Below are 11,820 nucleotides of genomic sequence, written 5' to 3'. Positions count from 1 at the left end.
TCATTAAACAGTCAGTACACATATTGTTTTATGACATTGGTTAACAACCCCAAGATATGTCAACACTCTCCCTTCTCGACTTTGGAGGACCTTTTTTGGGGGTGTGTGTATCACACTGTTTTGATTACTGTAACTTTGTGGTAAGTTTTGAAATTGAGAAGTGTGAGTCCTCCAAGTTTGATTTCCTCTTTCAAAACTGTTTTGGCTGTTCAGGGTCCCTTGTAAATCCATACGAATGTTAGGATCAGCTTTTACTTTTCTGTAAAAAAAGGCCATTGGGATATCCGTACAATGGAATACTATTCAGCCATAAAAAGGAACAAAGTAGTGATACATGCTACAACATGGGTGAACCTTGAAAATATTATGCTGAGTGAAAGAAGCCAGTCACAGAATGTATGATTCTATTTATGTGAAATGTCCGGAATAGATCATTCATAGGGACAGAAAGCAGATTAGTGGTCACCAGGGGCTGGGGGAGGGGCAACAGGGAGTGACTGTTTCCTTTAGACTGAGGAAAATGTTTTGGAGCTAGATGGAGGTGATGATTGCCTAATGTTGTGAGTGTATTAAAAGATACTGAATTGTGCACTTTAAAATGGTTAATTTTATGTTATGTAAATTTTACCTCAATTAAAAAAAAAAATCAGTTCGGACCCTCTGTTCAAACCCCTCTAGTACCTCCCTTTCTCATTACAGTAAAAGCCAAAGACCTCACAATAACCTAGACAGCCCACCGTGATCTGCCCCTCACCTGTCTGGTCCCCCTGCTCACTCTGCTTCGGCATCCTGGCTCTGTCCCCACCCCAGACCCCTCCGCCGGCCCACTTCATTTTCCTCCATAGCACTCCCCACTGTCCGACATACCTTGGACGTATTTATTATTTTTATTTTAAAGTTTCTCTCTTTCCAACTGGAATGTGACCTCCATTGGGAGGGAAGTTCACCTGTCATTTTGCTCACTGCTGTATCCTCCATGCTCAGAACAGCACCTGGTATACAGTAGGTGCTTGGGAAACAAGTGTCGAATGGATGAGCACTGTTAGTTCATGTCGACTGCCCTGGTGGGGAGGACAGCCTGGCCGCCAGCAGCTCTGGCTTCTGATCTCTGGAAGCCTTCTCTTTTCCAGCTTCAGGTGAAATATCAGAGTGGGTCCCTGACTGGCCCAGTCACTCAAATCAGTCACTGTGGCTGGGGTGGGGGTGTGTGAAGACAGGAGTTACAGCCTCAGTGCCAGGGACTGCCTCAGTTTACCAGCCTGCCTCATTTATTCTCAAATGTGCAGTGGCCCACCACACACCCATTGGCAAGGAGAGTGGAGTTCTTGCTGGCACCATCTTGATTCCCTGTCTGTTTTTCTCCCTCCTGGAAGTCTCTCAGTCGGCCCTGCTCCGACAGGCAGATGCTTTTCCAGCCTGCAAGGAATTCACTTCTCCTCCGCTAGCCAGTGCAGGCTTCTGTCTCCACCACACCACCCACAACGATTCCAATGCACAGTAGTTCACAAGCAAAGTAAGAAATATAAGCCACGATCCTTCCCTCAAAGGAGACAGGAGACAGACCCTGAAGTTCAAAAAATAGCATATAGCAGCATTTCCACCCGGAGGCTCGTGGACTTTATTTGCTTGAGGCGCTCATTGTGGGGACGCCTGGAAGGCAGGCGCGGCTGGCTGAGAAGGCCCTGGGGGGACATGGACTTGTTCTGTGCTGGGTAGAATTCAGAAGGGAAAGGGGCAGAGGATGCACTGGTGAGAGTCCTGGGAGGAAACGGATGTTGGAGTAGAATGGGGTGATGGAGGGGAGTTTAACTAAAGGTGTTGGCAGAGGCAGAGTGGAGTTAGGGAGCACAGCAAGGATGAGGAAGGACCCAGGACTAGTGATTCAAAATAAACCAAACCTGTTGCTGTCGAGTCAATTCTGACTCATGGTGACCCCATGTATTACAGAGTAGAACTGCTCCATAGGGTTTTCTTAGCTGTGATCACCACAGAAGCAGATTGCCAGGCCTTTCTTCCTTGGCACTGCTGGGTGGGTTTGAACCACCAACCTTTAGGATAGTAGTTGAGTGCAAACCATTTGCGCCGCCTAGGGACCTCTACTGTACCCATGCTTTGTGTCATCCAGTCGGTTCCAACTCGTAGAGACCCCACGTGACGGAGTAGAATTGCTCTATAGGGTTTTCTATGCTGTAATACAGCAGCAGATCACCAAGTCTTTTCTGCCACGGACACCCTGGTGGGTTCCAACCGCCGACCTTTCAATTAGCAACTGAACGCTCAACTTTTGTTCCACCGGGGCTCCTTGATGTATCCTTAAGAGTCTCTATATACAGCATCACATCGTCTGCAAATCAGGCGATTTTACTTCTCCTTTTCCAATCTGCTCTCCCTGCCTGACTGCACACTCTCAGGAGTTTGCAGGTACACCTCAGATAGGTGTGGGCACTCACTGCCTTCCCCAGAGGCTTCTCTTCCTCCAGCCTGGAATCCACCACGAAGTTTCCGGCCATCTTCACTGCCCACCCTTAGGAGCCTCCTGGCCATGATCGAAGGGCTCTGGAGCCACACCGCCTGGGTTTGAATCCTGACTTCATCACCTACCTGCTGTGTAACCTGGGAAAGCCATTAACCTCTCTGCGTCACAGCCTCCTCGTCTCTTCAGCAGGGATGGTGATGATGATGCTGCCTGCCTTGGAGGATTTTAAGAGCTAGTCCATGTAGGAGGGACCAGTCCCTGGAGAAAGACATCATGCTTGGTAAAGTAGACGGTCAGCAAAAACGAGGAAGGTCCTCAATGAGATAGATTGACACAGTGGCTGCAACAGTGGGCTCAAGCATAACAACGATTGTGAGGATGGCACAGGACCAGGCAGTGTTTTGTTCTGTTGTACACAGGGTCACTATGAGTCAGAACTGAGTCGACGGCACCTAACGACAACAGTCCATGTAGTGTAATACTGCCTGATGTAAAGCCATCCCTCAACATGTGTGAATGGGTATTATCGCTCTCTGGGGTGCAAACAGTTAACGCTCAAGCTTGGCTGCTAACTGGAAGGTTGGAGGTTCAAGCCCACCCAGAGGCGCCTCTGAAGAAAGGTCTGGCAATCTACTTCCGAAAAATCAGCCATTGAGAACCCTATGGAGCACAGTTCTACTCTGACACACATGGGTTTGCCATGAGCTGGATGACAACTGTTTTTGGTTCACAGGTGCAATTAGAGAATGTAAGGGTCTTCGGTGATTTAGAACCCGAGTCCTCCTCTTTCACCTGAAAAGCCCGACGCCTGAGAATGTCGGCGATGTGTCTGAGGTCCCGCCAGGTGGTGCGTTGTGTAGATCCGCCCCAGACACTGATGATTTTTCAGTTTGGATTTTACTTCTGCTCTTCAAGTCCCGCCGTCCTGCCTGCCCATCTTTAAAATGGATTAAACGGCAAAGCTGAACACAAATTATGGCCGTCTGGGTGCCTTTCGGCCCAAACAGGGGCTGGTTGTCTGCTGCTAAATCCATCACCTGCGCCGAGCCCTGGCCCTCGGCCCCAGACGCTGCTCCGCGATCCATCACCGCGTGCCCCTTCCCGGCCCTGCGCCTGGGTGTGCACCTCCGCGCTCCTGCCCTGCACTCCCCAGTCTTTGCCCTTGGAATCTGAGTGGCCGTGCGCAAGCGTTCCAGTGCCGAGCCTCAGTTTCCACATCGGCACCGGTAGGGCGGTAACCTGGCCCGCCTGCGGGGTTCCCGGAATAATGCGCCCAGGAGCGCGCAGAGCCGCCGGAGGGGCTGCATCTGCAGGTCGCCTTGGCCTGGCTTCCCGTGTGCCCAGGCCTAACGTTTGTGGGGTGTGCCGCCAGCGCTCGGTAAGCATTCCCTAATGAAATGGAAATGAATTGTTTTGAGACCCTCGCGTCCCTTTTCGGTCCAACCCTCATCCTGGAAGGCCACTCTGTCAGCCCCACGTGCAGGGCACCCCTGTGGTCAAGTTGCACTGGAGGAGGGTGCGCCAGAATCTGGGGTGAGGGGGCCGTGTCCTCCCCCATGCGCCCCACCAGCCATGCCCACCACCGTGAGGCTGAGTTACAAGATTTGTGGTTCCTGCCCTGCAGATGTAGCTGTGCTTGCCTGCTCCAACGGGGTCCACCTGCCTGGGCCCTGCTCAGGTGAAGCCTTCCGTAACCACCCACCCTCTCTGGAGTTCTGGACCCCAGTCCTCCATCCTTGGCCTCCTCAGCACTGTGGACCAGCCGGGCCCTGCTCCTGGGTCTTCCTCAGCACCTCCACCCTCAAGCCTATAGGGCCCTGGGAGGTGCCCATGCCCTGTGCCCTGGGATGCCTGCCTTCACCTGGTGGAGCAGATGCCGTGGGTGCTTTTACCCTCTTGGGCGCCCCCACCTTGCCCGTGAGCCCCTCCACCACCTCCTTCTCTGACTGGCCTTGCCCCTCCCCATCCAAATCAAGAGCTAGTATTGTTGTTGTTAGTTGTCATCCGGTCGGAATAAGGACGATAAATAGGGAGGTAGTGATAGAGAAAGAAAGGAAACCCGAAAGAAGTGAGGGAGTGAAACGAAGAGGGGAAGTGAGAAAGAAAGGAAGGAGGATGGAAAAGATAAGGAGAAAGAAAAAGAAAGAGAGAGAGGAAGGAATGGAGGGAAGAAGGGGGGGGAACAGAGAGAGGGAGAGAGATAGCAATAGAGAAAAGAAAGGATACTGTTCTGTGGCCCTGGTGGAAGACCCTGGCTTCTCCCGGAGAGCGGAGGTGCTGGCCACAGTGGCTCTGGCCTGGGCGCCCTCAGAGGCCCGTTTGGTGAGGAAATGGGCTGCCAACTGGAACCTGAGCCCCTGCAGCTGCGGTGCCCCAGGAAGGAGTGAGCGTCCCGGGCGTGCTTGTACTCAGTGTGGGCAAAGCTGGTGCCCAAATTACTCTCTCTGGGCCTGCGGGCCTGATGGGGCCTGGGCGCAGGTGATTAATGGCAGGGCTGGCATGGGGCCAGATGATAGGTGTCATTTTGGGGAAGGGACCGGTGCTGGTGGAAAAGGACTTAAGGCCTTTGGTGTCTGAGAAATAAAGGGGTTTTTGTGTGGGGCAAGCAACAGAACAGGGCTGAGCCTCCACAAGGTGAAGAACACTTACAAATACCTCCCTGGCTTGCTCACCAGAAACCCCGGTTCTGGGCCGCTGTTTTCTTCTGCAGAGGCTGAGAGTTCAGGCCCCCCACCCCTGTGGCTCTAACTGGAACTCCCGAGCTGGCTGTCCTGGGCTGGAGCTGGGCACCTGAGCCTGCCAGCATGTGCAATGGAAAGAGGAGAGTCAAGGTCATCACACCCAGGTCAAGGGCATGACCAGAACTCTGAAGGACAGAAAGCTACAAGTGTCCCTCCTCATGGGCTATATGGCAGCAGCATCCAAGAGGTAGGACACTGTAGTGTAGTGATTCTGAATTCGAATCCTAGCCCTGCCTCAACTGGCTGTTCTAGACCTTGGACGAGTCACTTCCTTCTGCTTGGGTACCCCAGGGGCTGGGGGATCAGGTTCCTTTGTCAAGTCCTGCTTGAGCCCCACTGGTGGGCTCTGTAACCAACTTAGTGAGTGAGAACAAGTATTTCTCTTTACTTGAATCAAATGAAAAAGACTCAGAGACTAGCACACTCAGTGAGGGTAAGCGATGCTTCATGCAGCCTTTGGTTCAGTTTCTCACGTAGTCATTCTTTCAGCCAATATTTATTGAGTATCTACTATGTGCTGTTCTAGTGAACAAAGCAGAAACAAAAATCTCCAGGATTGTGGAGTTTACAGTCCAGTCATCCACAGATTATATAGTACTTCGGGAGGTGAGAAATGCTAAGGAGAAAAATCAAGCAGGGCCACAGGGTGTGTGGGTGCGTGGGGCACAAGAGAGGGGGTCAGGGAACGTGTCATCAAGGAGGTGGCCTTTGAGCACATATCTTCAGTCCTTGCATCCACCATCCCCGGCCCCTTGGTTTTCAACCCCCAGCAAATGCAAGGCGGCAGGCGGAGCTCCAGGCTTCACATCCCCCACAGCCTGCAAAGGCAGGACGGCAAGCTCTTCCATGTCTCTCTATGAGGGAGGGACACCTGTCCCTGCCTGGAGCCCCCTGCAGACCTCCTGAAGGTCCACATTGGGTGTCATGCTCGGTCCCAGGTGCATGGGAGGCTGGGTGGCATCTTTGACCTCTGTAACTGCTAAAGGGCGTTCTGAGGATTAGTGATACCCTATCTAGAGCTCTCAGCGCAGTGTGAGTATGTGTAATCAGGGTAGATATTCTTGTCTTTACAGTTGTCATCGCTTCTCACCTCCTCACTCGATCCACAAGTCTTTGTGGAGTGCAGACTCTGTGTGAGGAACTGTTCGCAGTGCTTTGCACGTCTTACCTCCTGTGGTCCCCATAACAACCCCAGGGGTGGCTGCTGTTGTTCTTATCTGACAGTGGAGGAAACTGAGGCACAGAGCTACCAGAGCCATGCCCCAGGTTACACATAGCTGCCAGGGGTGGAGCCGAGATTTGCACCAGAGCACTGTCCCCGCCAGGGTGCCAGCCACCTGAGCTGACCACTGGGCATGCTTGCTGTTCCCCTGCCTTGCCCACATGTGACGCTTACCACATCCCGGGCACTATCGTGGGGCAGCGGATGCCGTCATCCACGCTAGGATCAGGGCCACATTCTGAAAGCAGGTGAGCATCATCCCCCACCCACCAATCACAGGCACCATCTTGGAGTGGCAGGCGCTGTCCCCCACCCACGGATCACAGGCACCATCACGGAGTGGTGGGTGTCATGCCCCACCCAAGGATCAAGTCTGGAGGCGAGCTGAACTGTGAGCCCCACACACTCCAGTGGGGCCGGGATGCGCTTGGCTGGCTGGACGACTACAATCCATTTAAGAAAATTAACCCTGCAACTCTCCCCTCGCCTGGACTCTGTGAGAGGCATGCGCTGCAAAGTGCTTAAAAGGCACAAGGGCAGATTAGTGGAGTCCATATGCCTCCAATTCCGAATATCTGTGCTGGGTGGGCTTATCAACTCTCTTATGATAACAAAGGGGGGACAGTTCAAAGGATTGGCTTTCTGAGACCCTGGGTGCCTGCGGGGGGGCTCAGAGCTCACTGCCACTGAACAAATATTGTTGTCTTGCTCGTTCTGCCTTTGAGCCCTGCCTTTGTCTTTGCTTTTTTCTTCTTCTTCTTCCTTTTACCCCTTGACAGTGAGTGGAGCATTTTGTGGGACATGTCCCTATAAAAGAGCTGATTTATAACTCCATTTGGGAGTGACACCATCTCTGATGATCCATACCGCAGCAGGGCAGGGGGCTTGTCCAGACTGGGGGCTCCAGACTCACAGCCTGCCTGAGGGGGAGGTGGCTTTGTCTACACCGCCATGATGGAGTGGATGACAAAGTGTTATCGGACATTATCTGCTGGGCAGATAGGCAGACTGGACTCTTTGGGCCACGACCCTTGGGAAACTCCCTCACCTCCACAAGAACCATCACTCTCAAAGCCATGAATGCCTATCTCTTCCCTCTCAAAAAGTAGTAGCTAAAAGGTTGACTCCCCACGGTCTGGAAAGAAAGGGAGTTATTCGTGACTCCATTTCTGCAGTGCCTGGTCCCATGCTGCAGTAAATAGATACCAAACAGATAATATATTTATCTCTTCTAGCTAGTAAATTAAATATTGTATACCATAAAAGTAACATCTGTGATGGAAGTCCTATTTGCAAGAGAGAGGCGATTTAGCATTGGTGGCTGGGGGCACAGAGCCCTGAGTGGCCAGTTCCACCATTTGTTAACCGTGTGACTTGGCCAAGTTACATTAACACCTCAGTGCCTCAGACTCCTTATCTGTAAAATGGGTATTATAATAGCAACTACATCATAGAGTTGTTGTAACGGTTAGCTGAGTTAATACATACCAAGCACTTGGAGCTGGACTTTTATTGTAAGCCTCTTCATTATAGAAAAACTATTAGAAAATACAGGGAAAGCTCAGAAGAGAACAAAAATCACCTATAATAAGCCACTGCTAACATTTGGTGTGTAGCCTTGCATTTATACTTTACCTGGTATTTATACTTTACCTGGTAGACATGGGTGCTAGATATGGTTGCACAGGTTGTGCACTGCACAACTCCAGGGGGTGCCATTCACAGAGGCAGGGAAGAGAATGGCTCCTCCAGAGGTGTGCAGTGGACAGCATGTCTGCAGCAGCCCTGCTGACACTCTGTGTCACTGACTTTTCCCATTTACTCTAGCAGGAAGACCCTTTTTAGCCAGGATGCTAAGTGACACAGTGTTTCACGGGACGTGTAGGTTCTGCCTCCAGAAGGGAGTTTGGCTGCTATGGGGCTTTTCTATACCTCACGCTCAGTTACCCCCAGGCCGGGCTCTGAAAGGATAGAGCCGAAAGAGATTTGTTACTACCCTGCTCAATTAGGCCCTGATTAAAGGTTTAAAAGGCTTAAAAAGGCAGGCTAGGGCTGGAGCAGGAGGAAGAGGAGGGTGAGGGGTGAGCCGGTGTTTATGGAGTAATAAAAGGAACATTACGTTTCAGGCTCTGCTGAGTGTCTCCACAGAAGCCGGTGCTCCTGCCAGCTAATTTGGGGGTGTAATAAATACTAATCCCGCAGCAGGAGGGAGGCCATGGGGGGCCCATCTCCCTGTAATCGAAGCCCCCCTGCGCTCCGGGGATGTCCTCACAGCCCCTGAGTCGACCCCCCCAGGACCCCTATCCTCACTCCCTTGGTTCACCCTGCAGCTGCCCCATGGGCTGCCCTCTCTCTGGGCCTCTTTTTGAGGCCACGGGCTGCACATGCCCCCTGCCTCCATCGCCCCCAAACAAAGTGGTGGAGAGAACAGGTGCGGGCGTCAACAAGCCCCCGGAGCACTCACTGTGCCCCGGATGTTACCCTGAGCCATCGCGTGTCCGCGCCCTTCCTCCCCGCAGTGGCCGAAGGTGGCCCCCATTTTATAGATGAGGGGGCTGAGGCACTTGTCCATGCCCACAACTGGAAGTGGTGGGGTGAGATTTGAACCTGGGGTCCCCAACCTTCCAGCCACTGGCCTGGGGAGCCCCATTTGGAAAAAGCTAGCACTTCGCAGCTGCGTCCCGTAATCTTGCATCACCATTTGCTCTAACGGGCCCCCAGCCCCCCACACCCCCAAACAAAGGAACTTCACCCCTCAGTCCTTCATCTCTGTGCCTCAATGTCCCTATGTCCCAGGCTCAGGGCTGCTGGGGGACTCATCATGGTGATGGCAGGGACAATGCACAGTGCACTTTCACCCTCTGTTCCATCGCTGGCCGCATACCCAGGGGCACCTCTATGTCTGTTTTCCGCCCCCCTTCTTCTTCTCCCTTCTCCCCTTCAGCCCCAGGCCCCTCAGCCCATGGGACCCACAGCCTGAGTCATATGGCCCGTAAGGCTAAAAATAGCACGGGGCAGCACGGGGTCTCCAGATGACCCCTGTGGGCCCGGTCAAGTGTACATGGCCTCCCTAAGCTAATTAGCCCAGCCCCTGACCCTGCACATCTGTATTTGGGTTCGAGGGTGAACCAAGGTCTTGTCCCCCAAACAGCGGGGCACAAACCATGGTCGGTGCAGACTCTAGGGCCCAGAGTCAGCCAGCTGGGGACTCTTTTCTCTCTCCCAGTGCTCCAGCCTGGAAGTCCCTGGAGTTTGGGGCTCCTGAGGCTGCTGCAAAGGGAGAAAGGTCTGTGGGTGCGATTGTATCCAGGGCCAGGGCAGACAGGACAGCCCAGAACCACAGGATCCCCCGTCCTTCCACTTGGTGTCCTTGAGTGTCTTGCCATGGTGATAGGTGCCAGCTCTGCACCACGCCTCAGAGAACAGGAGAGGGCCGCCTGGGTAGGGGTCTCATCGTAGTAAGGATAACAAGGAGAGCTGGCGCTAACTGAGAGCTCTCTGAGTGCAGGTGCTTGATGGGAGTTAATTCTCTAATATGGGGCAGTGGTGGCTCAGTGGTAGAATTCTTGTCTTCCACGTGGGAGACCCAGGTTCAATTCCCGGCCAACGCACCTCATGCACAGCCACCACCTGTTTGTCACCGGAGGCTGTGTTGCTAGGATGCTGAACGGGTTTTGACAGAGCTTCCAGACTAAGACGGTCTAGGAAGAAAGGCCTGATGATCTAGTTCTGAAAATCAGCCAGTGAAAACCCTCTGGATCCCGATGGTCTGGTCCACAACTGATCATGGGGATGGTGCAGGACCGGGCAGCATTTCGATCCATTGTGCATGGGGTTGCCATGAGTCGGGGCGACTCCACAGCCCCTAACAACAATTCTCCCCCCATTTTAGAGAGGAGGAAACTGAGGTTTAGAGAGTAAAGCCATGATCACACCAGAGTAAAGCTGTCATCCCACCTCCCCCAGTGGTCCCCAAAGGGAAGCCTGTTTGCTGTTTGATCCTTGGAATGAAGATTCTCAGTGATGTCAGCAGCCAGCAAAATGGGTGAGGCCTGCATGGGCGGGAGGAGGACGGGGACCGAGGGGGCAAAGGCCCAGTCCTATCCTGAGCTGTTCTCTCACAGGGTCAGGGGTGGCGGAAAACCAGAGCAGGTGAGACGCCCACAGGAGGCAGGCCTACGCCCTGTGCCAGGGATGGCACAGGTAAACCGAGGCACCCACAGGAGGGAGATGGTGCTGTGCACCAGATATTTCCAGGACTGTTTTAAAGGTGATCCGATCTGAAGGTAAGATCTGCACATAATAACAACACATGTCTGCATCTAATTTAAACCCATTGCTGTTGAGTCGATTCTGACTCGCAGCCACCTTATAGGATGGAGTAGAACTGCCCCATACGCTTTCCAAGGAGCAGCTGGTGGCTTCGAACTGCTGACCTTGTGGTTAGCAGCCAAGCTCTTAACCCCTGCATCACAGTGGAGAAATCCTGCCTGGGGGTATACGCTCTGGGGTCAGGCTGCCTGGTTCTGTGTCAGTCACTGTGTGAACTTGGGCACATTACTCAATTGTTCTGTCCTCAATTTTTCATCTGTAAAGTGGGGGTAATAATAGCATCACCTCACGGGGCTGTCATGAAGGTTAAAGAGTTAATACTTATAAAGCCCTTGAGTCCTACTGAGTGAATAACAACTGTGGCGCTTCACAGTGTCTCCATCTGTAAAATGGGCATAAAAGTAATACCTGCTTCATAGACTTGTTATGCCAATTCAAGGAGCCAATTCCCGCAAAACAATTGGCACAGTGCCTGGTACACAGTCGTTGTTGTTGGTAGGTGTCAAGTCGACTCCCACTCATGGTAACCCCATGTGTGTAGAGTAGAACTGTGCTCCACAGGGTTTTCAAGGCTGTGACCTTTCAGAAGCAGATCACCAAGACTGTCTTCCGAGGTACCTCTGGGTCAGTTTGAACCGCCAACCTTTTGGCTAGTAGTTGAGCACTTAGCGGTTTGCACCACCGAGGGACTCCGGCCACAGGCCTGCTGGGGAGGGGGTTCTTTAATAGGTCAAACGTTCACAAAGGTTCAGAGGTACACATGAGGTTCTGAGTGATGGCAACCCCATGTGTGTCAGAGTAGAACAATGCTCCGTAGGGTTTTCAATGGCTGGAATCTTACAGCGAAGCCCTGGTGGCCCAGTGGTTAAAGAGCTTGGCTGTTAACCAAAAGGTTGGCAGTTCAAATCCACCAGCCACTCCTTGGACACTCTATGGGGGCAGTTCTATTCTGTCCAGTAGGGTCACTACGAGTTGGAATCGACTCAGTGGCAATGGGTTTTAATCTTACAGTTGCTATGAGTTGAAATCGACTTGATGACATCTAACAA

Source organism: Trichechus manatus, unplaced genomic scaffold, assembly GCF_000243295.1.
Source record: "Trichechus manatus latirostris isolate Lorelei unplaced genomic scaffold, TriManLat1.0 scaffold00053, whole genome shotgun sequence".
NCBI classification, from domain to species: Eukaryota; Metazoa; Chordata; class Mammalia; order Sirenia; family Trichechidae; genus Trichechus; species Trichechus manatus.
This window is presented reverse-complemented; position numbering follows the sequence as displayed.